A 13,942-nucleotide genomic window follows, 5' to 3' on the forward strand; every position below is an offset into this window, starting at 1 on the left:
AATACTAGACAAGAAAATTGGGGATGGAAAAAAGAATAAAAAAAATCGCACTGTCAGATATTAAATAAATTTTTACAATATGTAAGATATAGCACTGGAGTAAGAAAGTAAGACTGACAGAAATAAACCATGAGCTCAAAAAGAGACTCTAGTGCACATAAATATTTTGTACAGTTGGGATTTCAAATCAAAGAGCAAAGTATGAATTCAATAATTGTCTTGGGACAATCAGAGAATCACCTGGAAAAAACAAATTCTATTCCAGTCATAATGACCACAAGAAAAATTACAGATAGTGATGTAAATATTAGAAAGTACTAATAACAGCAAATACAAATCTTTGCTTATAGTAATTCAACTTCTCCTCACTATAAAAAGTAGTATTATCATCTCCATCATAGAGATTAAAAAATCCTACAGAGGAGATATATACCATTATAAGAAAATATTTCTAAGAATACTATCAAGGATAAAACCCAAAAAGAAGACATTTACTGTCTTAAGATTATTTTCGGCCACAACAAAAATAAACCTACTGAACAAAATGAAAGGCAAGAAATGACAAGAAAAAGCTCTGTGATACATGTTAATGAAGACAAGGGGTTAATGTTCATAACATACAAAGAGCTGTCACAAAGCAACAAGAAGCTCCCTCACTTAAATGTGTGCAAAAGACAAAAGGGATCATTCACCTTTTAAAAGTCAGATGGCTAATGAGTGAAAAATGCTCAATACCTCACTGGTCATCAAGTGCAAACTAAAACAATGAAAAAGCAATTTTGCTCATCATATTGGCAAATGTTTTTAAAAAATATTCTAGGTAGTGTCCATCTTTGAGAGAACAAACTGAGCGATCTTTTTGGAGGATGACGTGTCAATGGATATGTAAACTCTGAAAAATGTGTGTACACACAGACTGAACTCCATTTTAGGAATAGTTTCGCTTAGAAAAAAAATCAGTTCAAAAAGATGTACTCATCAGAGCATTTACACAGCACTGTTTACAATGGTGGGAAGAAAAGCTGAAGTGAAATCATATCCAGCGATAGAGAACTGGTTACATAAGTTATTCTACATCTTTTCATTCCCCGCAGGAGAAGGAATTTCTAGAGTCACTTGAAAGGAGCCTGTGATGTATGTAATTGTCACATCCAGGGACTAAATTTCCAGAAACCTTAACTAAAGGAATACTCATACAAGATCACAGGAATGTTTGTACAAGAAGGACGCCAGTCAAACACCCTTTCTGACAGTGGAAAATGGAGAAAACTTAAGTATCCACCATCAAGACAATGATGCGGTAAATGAAGGCGAGCTGTGGGCACTAAGGGGCAGGCGTTTTGGCGTGGTCCAAGGCCTTGTCCACAGTACTCTCCCACCAAAGGTGTCCTTACACAAGAGACCAAATCTACTGCACATCAGGAGACCCCTCTACTCTATCTGAAAGGACCGGGTGAGTCTGGAGTGGGAGGACGTCTATGATATACACCTCAGTGAATAAACCGAGCTGCACAAAACATATAGTATGGCCTTATTTTTCAATAAAGCATATATACACACACATATACATAGATTTCTCATATACATGTATGTATGTATGTGTATATATATATGACAGGCATAAAGGTCATGAAATATATACACCACATTGTCAGCAGTTTTTACTCTCAGGAAAAAAAGGGGAAGGGATGTAGGGGCCTTTCGGTACCACCACAGTTCTCTTTTCAGTATTTCAGTTAAATATACTTGGAATTTAAAAGGTTATTTAAGTCCGAAGTAAAATGGACGTTGCCTCCACAAGACAGAATGCTATACTGGTCATTAAAAATCATGCCAGGGAAGAGAGAATACTGTAGAAAAAAGTGTAATAAGCCGAATGAAAAATGGAGGTCTCCACAAAGTAAACAGGCACAGAGTGCTCGCTCGTTTTTATGACAGACGTAATACACACTGATGAAAAGAACTGAAAATAGATGTTAAAGTGTTAATTATTATCTCTGAGTAGTGGGACCAGGATAGACCCTTTTGTCCCTTTTTTTAAGACTTATTATATTAAATACACATTATTTTTCATCTGAAAAAAGCATTTTTAGATGTCTAGTACCACACATTGAAAAAAATACACGAGTACTTACAGAAATATCTAGGAGACACGGCAGCAGCGTCACACAGTGTAGAACGGGCGATCCTGAATAACACTGCGCAGTTACATAAGGACCCACAAAGTGAGAGCACCTGCTGTCACAGGGCGTGTCCCCCTTCTATTTGTCAGTTGTGTCTTCAGGGCTGAGGCAGTTCTGAGCACGGCCAGTGTCAGTGCTGGTGTCTGGATGGATGCCACTGGAGGTGAGGGCACCTGCAAGCCGAGAGGAAGAACAGAAATCATCCTCTGCTTTTTCTGTCTTGTTTCTTTGTTACTTTTGAAGAGAGGTGTAAATAAGATAAACTAAATCTTCCCTACTAAAATTTCAGTAATGAAACCGTTTTTAAAGTGTTCACAACTTATATTCTGCCTATAACTGTCTTTTCAACAAAGCATCATATTTTTTAAATGTTAATTAACTCAGTTAATTAACTACCTGTTGAAACCTATTAAAGAACATGAAATGCACTATGTAAAATCACCACGCCTGCAGTGACTGGCACAGCTGTCTTGATAGCAGTGCAGTCAGCCCCCACCATCCCGCGGCCCTGAGCTCCTGATGCTGCTAAGAGAGCACGCTGCCACCTCAGATGGAGAGAAACGGTGAAAGCGTTTTCTGAAATCTACAGCACTGACAAAACATAACTGACAAATCCCAGGCTCCTTTGAGGCTGTCATTTTCTGTTTCTGGCCAACCCCCGTCAATGAGCAGAACCACCCCATTCCCGAGCCATGGGACTCACGTGGGAAGCAGTTTTGGAGAAATTTCCAGGTATAGAATGTAAAAAACTATACATAGATCTCTGAAAAAAGAAAAGATGCAATACTCTGATTTTGGAAGAAACTCAAAATATTCTCCTAAGCCTTAGTAGCTGGAAAGGCTGGGCATCTCCTAAGCCACTTATTTATTTCACAGCCAGTGAGCATCTCCCACAAACCCTGTTTCCCTGTGTCTGCTGGGAGCCTCAGGCACACTGTTGTTGTCGATCTTATAAGTCACAGGGCTGAGGCGTGTGTCTCACGCCTGCATCTCCCACACAGGCTCGCCTCCTAGCCTCACTGTCTGAACTTGGCCCCATTTCCTCACCTGTTTATTTGGTATCTGTTCTTCTGTAAGCTGCCTGAAATGCTTTTTGGAACATGTCAGAAGAATCAGTGGGTAGAGAAATGGACAGATGGACAGGAGAGAGTTGGGGAGACAGAGTGACTCCAAGAAAAGGGGAACAAAGAAAATTTCCTATGCAGAACCCTCTTCTAGTCAGGGAAGAAAACCACCACAGAGAAGTGTGAAGAGGCAGGTGGCTTAGGACTGTTTCCTGGATTCAATGAAAAGTCACACCAAGAGATGAGAGGGTAGAACTATAAATAATAAAAGAAAAAAGCATGCATGCTTGAAAAATATATCTACAATATGTACTTTCTAAAGAATAGATTCAAATCAGCACGGCCCAATAACACAATCCTTGGGTATTTACAGAAGTGAGAATCCCATCTCCAAACCACAAGGCATCCCTTCGGAGCACTGAGTCTACACGGGACGGTCATAAAGTTGTCACCGCAAAAGCGATGCTATCCTGCCCTTACGAGGAATGAGCAGCTGTGCTCGGGCTGCCCACGCGTGCCATTTACACCCCACAGCACCTCTACGGGAGAGGGACGCCTAGCGAGCCCCATCTCTGCAGGACAGAAAACAAGTCCAGGAGAGGCTAAGCCGACCTACCAGTTCTCCATCTCACAGGACTGGTCACTCCAGAGCAGGACTCGAACTCGGACCCACGTTTGTAACCGCAATACTACCGTGATTTGTGTGCTTTTTGTGTGTATAATACATTTGTGTCCGGCATGAAAGGATATTTAACAAATGTTCGGTTGTCTTGTCTATCTCATTAGCTCACAATCTTTATATTTTTGAATTGTACTCTTTTCCCCTGGAGAAAGGAACGGAAAGAGCAGTGGTCAGAATGATCTGGGGCTCCATTCTTTATCTGTTACCTCATCTCATCCAAGTCCCCAACCAGGAAGAAGGAGCAAATGTTCTCTTCATCTTTAAAGAGAGAGCTCCACTGATGGTGACTTACTCAACTCCAAAACCAAGTCTGGGGGAAGGGCACAGACAGCAACCAGAGAAGTATCACCCGTAGGAAGGAGAAAAGAGATCAGGGGAGGGCTCAGGGGGTCAGCCTGATTTAATTTCAATGGATAATATAATACCACAGACTAAAAATACTAGCATGCAGTGAATTTGCTATTTCTTGACATCTAGCAAGTTTTCATAGCCCGCATGAAACATTATCGTGAACTAGTGAAAGGAAGAGTCCACACTCAGGGAAAATCAATGCCACAGGCAGGCTGAAACCCAGGTTGGAGGAAAGGAAGAGAAAAGGCATAGTTAAGAAGAGGGGAAAGTCTGGGAAAAAGACATCATCACAAGGACTCTCCAGCATCATCCAGCAATCATATAATCATTCATTCAAGAGAGAGTTACTTAGGTCCTATTTTGTGCAAGATTTTACACAGGGCAAAGCAAGAGTGCAGCGTCCATGGTGGCAGCAAGTGGCGGGGCTATAATACAATTCTGATCCTAGTACCTTGCACAATTGTACTCAGTATAAAGGCAAAAAAATAAGGTAAAATAATACTATGTAAACTCTACGCATGGTTGAAAAAAATTAAAGAAGACCTAAATACCTGGACAGACACACCACGCACATTCCTGGATCAGATGACAGCGCTCTTGGGATGGCAGTGCTCCCCAGAGCGATCTGTATACTCAACGTGGTCTCAATCACAATCCCAGCGGGCTCCTCTGCAGTAACTGACTAGCTGCTGCTACTATTCATATGGGAATTTGAGGGACTCAGTAACCAAAACGTACTTGAAAAAGAAGAAAAACATGAGAGGACTTGTAATTCTCAATTTCAAACCTTACAACTGTATCTCCAGGTGACATTAGAGGCCATTTTTAAGTTATTACTGGGTTTATCCTTATTTTCAAAATTCTGTACAATGAATATACCTGTTAGAATAAGAAAAATAAAAAGTAAGATATCTTGTAAAACATGCACAGTGATTCATTCATTAGGAAAAAAATTATTTTAACTATAAAGAGGTAAACAAATATCTAGTGAAAAAGGACTACTTAAAAACAAGTGTGCATTTATAATTTTCATAAATTGAAAACTGAAAAGCACAAAAACATCAAGTTTCTAGGGAGACTAGTGAAACATATTAATAGTTATTTTCAAAAATTCTAATTGAACAATGAAAACTCAAGAAAGGGAAAATTGTGATTGACACCCAAGTGCAAACACATGGAGAGCAAAGGCCTAGAAATCACAGTTCCTTTAAATCTGCTTCTAACTCAATAGGAGAGGAAATTCCTCACTTAGGGGACAGTGGAATCCCATACATAAGACAGGATACACAGTACAAACTGCAGTAGTATCGGGAGTGAATTTCTTAGAATTCTAATGTTACAACATTGCTGAAAAACTATAAAAACACTGACAGACAGATTAAAACACACAGTCATATATATTATATTGAAACATATGTAGTCTGCTCCCATGTTGCATAGAAATACAAACATATTTGTTCATTTATAGGCACTGATTACTTTATCCCAGATAGAATATTTCAACTAAAACAAAAAATCAATAATACACTCCTCTTGACAAATCTACTTGATAAGTTACTCTGCTATGTAACCATAATGTGTTTAAGATAGATCTAAAATTAGTGAAAAATCTTTGTATGGTTTCTTGAATTGTTCTCAAAATTCCAAGCTTAATTTTCAAATAGATCTGAGCAGTATTTCTATATTATCTTTTCCCTTGTGAAATGAAAAACACAGTCTGTTGTCAAAATTCTGTCCTTACAATGATTCACGAGCACCATTTCCTAACAAAACTGCTGAACAGCAAGGCACTATCCAGACACTGTGACCAAATAAATGAAACACAAGGAAGACAGTGACCCTAACCTGGAGGGCTTATAATCTGTGTCAACAGCGGGTTTTTATTTGATTGGTTTGATTGGGTAGCAAAATAAAATCAATCAAGTACTTTCTGCTTTTAGCATTCTGTAAGTCATGACTGTTTTTAGTGTCATGAGAAGGAAAGACTTAAGCATGACTTGATTAGGTCAACTAGCAACAATCATCACTGGAGAGTGAGTAATAAAGAAGTTAACTGATAGAAATGCTTCTGCCTACATGAGACCTAAAATAAATCTATACTGATATCCGAAAGGAAAATGAGGAGATGAGGTCCCCAATGAGAAAACAAACAAGGAATCAAAAAAGGAAAGACGTTTTCATTAACGATTCCAGGCAGTAGTGGAGCATGGTGGTGAGGATCACAGATGTTTGGGACGAACATGAGTGCCTGAACTCCCACAGCACTGGGTAGCTGTGAAACTGATATTTCAGAGAAATTTTCTGCATCTCAGTCTTCTATCCATACACTGGGGACAACAACCGCACCCATCTCCTAGAACGGTCCTACGAATTAAGTTATTTTATATATAAAATTTTAAATAAAATACCTCAGATTTTAAATAATACCCCAAAAGCACAAGGAACAAAGAAAACAGAGATAAATTGGAGTTCATCAAAATTTAAAACTTTGCTTCAAAGGGCACCATCCAGAAAGTGAAAAAACAACACACAGAAGAAATTTTTTTCAAATCATTTATCTGATAAGGAATTTGTATCTATAAAAAAAAAAGTACCTCCTACAACTCAACAATAAAAAGGCAACTCAATTAAAAGGTGAATAAAGGATCTGAAATGGTATTTTTCAAGGAAAATATACAAATGGCCAATAAGCACAATGAAACGATGTTCAATATCATTAGCTGTAAGGGAAATCAAGTCAAACCCACTAGGAGAAACCGCTTCACACTCACAACAATAGGTTATAATAAAAAAAAGAGTAACAAGCACTAATAAGGACACAGAGGAAGCGGAGCGCGCAGCCCTTGCTGGTGAGGACGTAACACAGCGTGGCCACTTTGGAAAACAGCCTGGCAGGTCCTCAGAGAGTTGAACATTTGGTTTCTGAATGACCCAGCAACTCTGCTGTCTGGGCACAAACGTAAGAGAACTGAAAACAAATGTCCACATAAAAACTCCTACAGGAATATTCATGGCGACACTACTCATCACAGCCAAAAAGCAGAAACAACCCAATTGCCTATCACCTGATGAATGGGTAAACAGTGGGGCCCAGCCATACAGTGGAATATTAGTCAGCAATAGCAAAGCATAGAGTACTGACCCAGGCCACAACGTGGACAAACTTTGATAACGTTACTCAGTGTGAAATAAGTCAGTCACAATAGACGGTTCCACCTACATGAAGTGACTCGATTTAAATGAAATGTCCAGCACAGGCAAATCCACAGAGAGAGAAGAGTGGCTCCTTGGGGCTGGGGGAGGATGGGGAAGATGGGAATGACTGCTTATGCATACGGGGCTTCCTGTTGGGGGAATGAAAATATTCTAAGATTAAATGGGATGCACAATTCTGGGCATAGAGTAAAAACGACTGTATATTTAAATGGGTGAATTGTATTAAAACTGGTAAGAAAAAAAGCAACTCGGGCCAGTACCTTCCCTAGTAAATGCAAATTGCTAACTTTTATTAGAGGAAGAAGAAACTGCCCTCAGCATGAAAGTAGGAGATCAGCAAATGTGAGTTAACCAAAATTGGACAAGAGCATTTCACTTGAAACAGTTGCTGAGTGTACACGAAATATTCAGAAATAGGAAAATCAGTTTCACATCAGGAAGAAGCATTCTGCTTCAAATGCAGATCAAGGATTCAGCAAGCCCAGCTGCTACAAATGACCAGAGAAGAAACCTGGTTCTTAAAACAAGCACCAGAGCCAACAAGGAAATGGTGGTGAGGAAAGCAGGCGGCCGAATATCTGGAACAGTTTGCTACAAATAATTTCTCCACTGAAAATTTAAAAATAAAATGAAAGTGATAAAATGCTCTGTTGACCTCACGTGAATGGGCTTCCTTCGGTGCTCGACTGTTCTGTAACCCCGATTGAGAGACTCAGGAGAATCAGCATGTCTCCTGGGAGTCCCCAAAGGACTGCCCACCAGCACGCTGACCACCATCACATCTGCCAGGGTTGAATTGCAGAGAAGAGACCAACTTCTGAAAGGCACAGGAAATGTTGACAAGGGAAGAAAAGGCTGCAGTCAGTCCTGGGACAGAGGCCCTCTGAGCAGAGGCCAGAAGGCTGCAGGTGAACTGCAGTGGCCGTGGGACAGGAAGCGACCATGGGGGAGCATATCTCAATTCTCTCCTCTCTCTCCATCGGGTAGGAGTGGTAAACCTGCATCCTTCTCACCTGGAACTGTGGGTTGGCTGGCAGAAGTCTTACCGACATGGAATGATTATTCAAGTCTCTGTGGAAAAAGTCAATAAATCGAGAGGGAGTAGGGAGCCAACTCCACAAGCCTCTAAATTGCACCCTTATTTATTGTGTATAATCAAAGGAAAAATTCATTAACAATTGTGTGATAGTAATAGGAACTTTGGGAAAGACAGTATGAAGCAGAGATTGTAGAATACACAATGAGTACAAAGGATTAGTGTATCTTTAGGGAAGTAATGGGGTGAGGGGAACAAGATACATTTTTAGACATGTGAATTACAAAGCAGACCACCAGACCAGCCAGGTCCTTGTTCTGTGGATCATAGACTATCTAACAGCACACAAGCTCAGCGTTTATACCTGAGGGCCTCGGTCCTTGCTTTGCAACCAGCAGAGTGCTATCTAAAACCTCAACTATGCAAGCAAAGCATTGTCTCTGCTTTTTAATGCAAGGAGACTGGAGTGAGGATGTACAGGCACTTGCTTGTAAAGCAGTTTTTAAGCATATATTTTTCTTCTTAAAGTTCACAGGCGGCTGGAGTGTGTTACAATTTGTTAAACCAATCATGGGCTCCCACATGGAACCATTATGGAGGACACCCTAAGATGACAAATCCTGCCTCTGGGTCTTTTCCTGCCATCTTCAGCCACTCTAGCAGGGTCTAGGTACATCCGTGAATAACGATCCTACAGAACTACCCACACTCTTAACTCCTGGTGCTTGAAACTTAATTTTAGCTCTACACAACTTACCGTAGAAAAGTTTCAGAAATAAAAGGTATAATATTCCTTTTATATCTCATCATATTACTGATTTTTCTGATTGCTCTAAGTTGCTTCTACTTGGTAAAGCAGATAATTCTGCAGGTGAATTCAGTAATTTCCATTGGGCATATCTAGCCATTTTGGGCTCTCTAACTTCTATTGGTCAAATACCGATACACTTAATTGATTTCTTTGTTTATCAATTTCAGCCGGGAGGAGAGGGAGTGTCACTCTTTTCCTCAGCCCACCCTCAACATTTTTCTCATCAACTCAGGCCTCCTGAAAACAAAACAAAGGATTTGTTTCCCTTCTACTCTTTCCACAAAACCAACAGGAAACATCAGCCTGGAGAAAGAATTCAACACAAATGTTAAAACAAAAATCTATAAACCTGGAGCAACTCCATCTCCGAATCATGATACACAATGACATGAGAGTAAGTGTGTCAGGCACAAAGCATGCGTGAGCCTGACCACCTGATTTCTATTCTTCAAAGGAAGGAAGGTTTTCATATTTTTTATTATCATTCTTTGTCATTGTTTCTGAATATGCCAAAAAATAGTTTATGAAAGAATTATGCACTGCAATAACAGGTTACTATTGTATCAATTATAGAAGGCATTCAGAGGGGATAGGAAAAGCCACCTCTGTAAAAAATGCAAAATTTCTTCCCCTGTTAAGAACACGTATACAAAATGCAACAGAGAATTCAAATTCTTGTGGAGAGGTGCAAAAGCCACAGAACCAAAGCAAAGTCCACAGAATGAGTTAATTCAGAATTCACTGGACAAACATGCTCAATGTATTCAAATAATTTTAAAGGCACACTGCCAACCATTCACTTTATGATCTGCAGGCTAGAGGAAGCATTTCCTGCTTTAACAGACAACAGAAATCAATAGGGTGCCCCAACAAACAAGGACCAAAGAACAATCAGGTTTTTAACAGCTCTGATAAATCAGCATGTTCTAAAGATCAAAATCCAGAAATTTTAAACATTCATTCACGCCACAATGAAACAAGCACTTAAAAAAAAAAAAACAAAGAAACTAAGCACATAGATCATGTACATAGAACAATGAGGACTTCATGTACCGCTGGAAGAACAGGCTATAGCCTTTTACTTGAAAAATAAAACTACTTTTAATGATAACTGCTAAAACACATTTCATCATTCATGTTGGCTTGAAAAATCTGAGGCACTTGTATCTGATCAGAAAAGCAATTCTGGGTAATAGTCGGTTACAATTCAGTGCCAGTTTGCTTTAGAAGAAAAGAGAAAAAAAAGCTACTGTTTCTCATATCCTGCACAAAGTGTGAAGTGCCTCCCTCCCTCTTTCTCCTCCCGTTTTCTGAGCTCATGCTCCCCAACCCTTCTGAAACAAGTATGAGAAACTCTTATTCCCACCAATATGCAAAATGACAAAAGAATATCAATTTATTTGTGTAAATATATGCCTATACCTTGAACTGTAGGAGAAAGGTATCAGAAGTCCATATGAAACTTATTTCTAGATTCCTGAAATCACACACACAAACGTTCACACAGACACAGACACATACCCCCTGGATTACTGGGCACTTCACAAGTTTAGGAATTCCAACTTCTAGAAGATAACTTTGTAGTTAGTTTAAAATACAAATCTGTCAGCTTTTGAAAGCCTTCATCATCTGCTAAACCATCCAAATATCAAAGAGATCCAATTAGCTTTCTCTGTAGAATGTAATTTCACTTGATGGCAAAACAGACCCTAAGAAGTACTGGATCAAAGATTCGTGTTTATCACTACCTATGATCGTTTTTAAGCACATTAACAGATTCAGAAATGTATGTCTCAACAACATTTATTCTTATTGAAAAAGCATACGTGTTCAACTCTCTATACAGTGACTAGGTCCCATGATGGTGTTTAAGAGCTATTTTGCGCATTGAAATATTTATTTTCAAGTGCAGACAAGGAGGGTGTGTATTACTCAGTTGTAGAGCACCTGCTTAGCATGAACAATGTCCTGGATTCAGTCCCCAGTACCTCCAAAAAATAAATAAAAATAAGTGCATATTTAAAAATAAGAATAAAGTTATATAAAAAAAAGCAGACTAAAAAGCACTGCAATTTATATGCTACAATTATACTAAAAAAAAAAAGTGTTTCTTTCAAATATTGACTATATGCCAATCACAGAGACTATCACAAATCACACCTGAACCATCACGTGTGATTCTCAACAACCCTAAGTAGACACGGATGAGAAACCCGGCACTGAGGATGAGGAGACGGAGCTCGGAAGATCCGGGGACTCTGACCGTCCTGCTCCCCGTGACACCACGTCAACCCAGGGCAAGCTCTGACAGACCTGCTCTGAGGGGACACCCAGCTGCATGGAACCTTGGGGCATTGGGGAGTCCCAGAAAACACTAAAAATTGTTCAGTGAAAAACCAGCTCAAATATATTACACTTTGCCACATCCTTTAAAAAGGGAAAATGACTGAGACCTTTTTGATGCCTCCGTGTCCTTTCTGCCATCATCAATTATTTGCCCTCTCAGGGTGACCAGTGAAGAACTGGACCCCATATGAAATGCACTCAGATGGAAGAGCTTTTAAAGTTATTTTAAGAAGTTTGTAAGACCCTGTCTATGCCTCACACAGGTGGTCATCCATCACTTCTCACCGGTGTGGACGTACCACCTGAAATCACTCCTTTCTGCTTTTTAAAATCCCTTCATCTAATCCAGGCTTTTCAACAGCAAAGAAGCACCTCAACCACAGACACTGGACAGCTTTTCACCAAACGGACTCGAACAGCCCATTGTACTATCTGGAAACCCTTTTCTTCTATTAAAACCACTTCCAGGTACTTCATCATTTTCTGATTGGTGGACTTGGCCTCTGACTGGCCTACTCAGAGAGCTCCCAGCCTCACATGCGGGGGTGGGAGAGGACCCTGCTGTTGGGGGAAATCAGTGAGGAAGGCGGACATACTCCCGCCAGGTCTGCAAGGGTAGAATTGCCACAACGTGCTCAGAAATTATACCGTCATCACCCCTTGGCTCCCATGGACTTGTTTCACATTAACCAAACTCATGACACACTGATGAAAGAAAACCAGAAACTTAACTTATTAATGTAACAGAAGACGTGAAACTATGAACCAGACTGAAATATCAGAGTTCAACCATGAGTACATTTTCTCAATGGCCTAATCACGGGGAGGCAGTCACATGGCAAGCATGGACAGAAACAGAGCAGGAAGGGTTTCTAGATTAACTCAATGGACTAAATTTCTGTTATAAGAACTGATCTACTGCCTGGAAAACAAATAACGCCAATCACGATTCACTCTCTGTGGACAGTGGCCAATACATGACTATGAGCATCTGTGTAACTCTCTTTTCCCTGTCCTTTCTGGGCTAAAATATGCACAGAGGTACAAAGATTCAGGGATGCAGATAACACTAAACACCCAAAGCCCATCTCTGGGAGCCTCAAACCAGTAAGCCAGGGTTTAGATACCAGCTCTGCCACTTACTATTTCTGTGATTTTGGCCAACGTACCCTCTGTGTGCCTCAATTTCCACACTGTAAAACTGGGATAACAATCAAACCTTCCTTACTCGCTTGTTGAGAAGATTGAAGGATTCATTTCTGTAAAACTCTCAGAAAAGAATGTAGCACATTTTGGGTGTTCAACAAATGTCAACTTAATATCAAAGTGATTTACAAGTCTCCCTTCTAATCATCTTATGTGTTTCCTGGCTAGTATAAGTCCCAAAGAAAATCCTTATTACTCCTTTTATAAACTCTTGGGGAGGACCCTTCTCTTCCATCCCACCACCTGTTTAAACCGAGGGAGGGAATGCCTCCTAACCACTCCTCTGGGCCATGGAGAGTGCTTCTCCATTCACACCCCTGGCCCCTGGCCAACAGCTAGCCCTCGTCACACTAACAGAGTGAGGTGTGAGTCCGGGGAGACAAGCAGGGCATTTGAAACCCTTCCTTTCCCTCCAGTGTTGATCACCATTGGGAAGCACTTGGGATGCTCGGCTTCATGACAGGACAGCTTTGTGCATGAACGGGCAGGTCCTCTCAAGGGAAGGCTCGCTATGTCACAGAGCTACATGGGACAGGGTGAGTCTCTAATTCTGGGACACAGTATCATGACACGCATTTTCCCACAGCCCTGAAGTTCATGGAGAACGTGGCTTCATCAGTAACAAATAAGACATTTATCGCCTGCCTACTCTTTTGTGTCATCTCTCAGTTGGCTGCTGGAGACAACATGTGTATAAGTATTGGATCCCTTTAAGCCCCAAAATATATGAAGTAACAAAGAATTCTGTGGCTTAACGTTGGTTCAGGGCGACTGTGTAACAGTTCTGACTCTGCTGATGCTTAATTATGGGTATAGGAACTAAGGAACCTCCTCAAATATCTTTCAGCATAAAACCAGCTTTTCTTATTTTCCTGTTTCTTAGTAATTGCCAAAGACTCTCAAATGATGGCTTCACACAAAAAAGCAGCTAAAGTTTATGAGCCCTCTTGACATACCCACTGTGGTAAACACTTTACATAATTTCTAATTCTCACAATTCTACAAAGCAGATATGAATGTCCCCATCTCACAGACAGGGGAAAAACT

General features: G+C 40.3%; 1 long non-coding RNA gene across 2 annotated transcripts in view; it reads right to left on the minus strand.

Annotated features, from left to right (window-relative positions):
- The window catches only part of LOC141577152 (uncharacterized), an 89,729-nt gene that overhangs the window by 29,713 nt on the left and 46,074 nt on the right, over positions 1-13,942 (minus strand). Inside the window, exon 5 of one of the 2 annotated variants that reach the window (XR_012505792.1) lies at positions 2,136-2,356. This is a non-coding gene — a long non-coding RNA (uncharacterized LOC141577152). Of the gene's footprint in view, positions 1-2,135; positions 2,357-4,928; positions 5,018-13,942 lie in introns of those variants that run through there. The other variant, XR_012505793.1, reaches the window with a different exon arrangement.

Source organism: Camelus bactrianus, chromosome 3, assembly GCF_048773025.1.
Source record: "Camelus bactrianus isolate YW-2024 breed Bactrian camel chromosome 3, ASM4877302v1, whole genome shotgun sequence".
Classification (NCBI taxonomy): Eukaryota; Metazoa; Chordata; class Mammalia; order Artiodactyla; family Camelidae; genus Camelus; species Camelus bactrianus.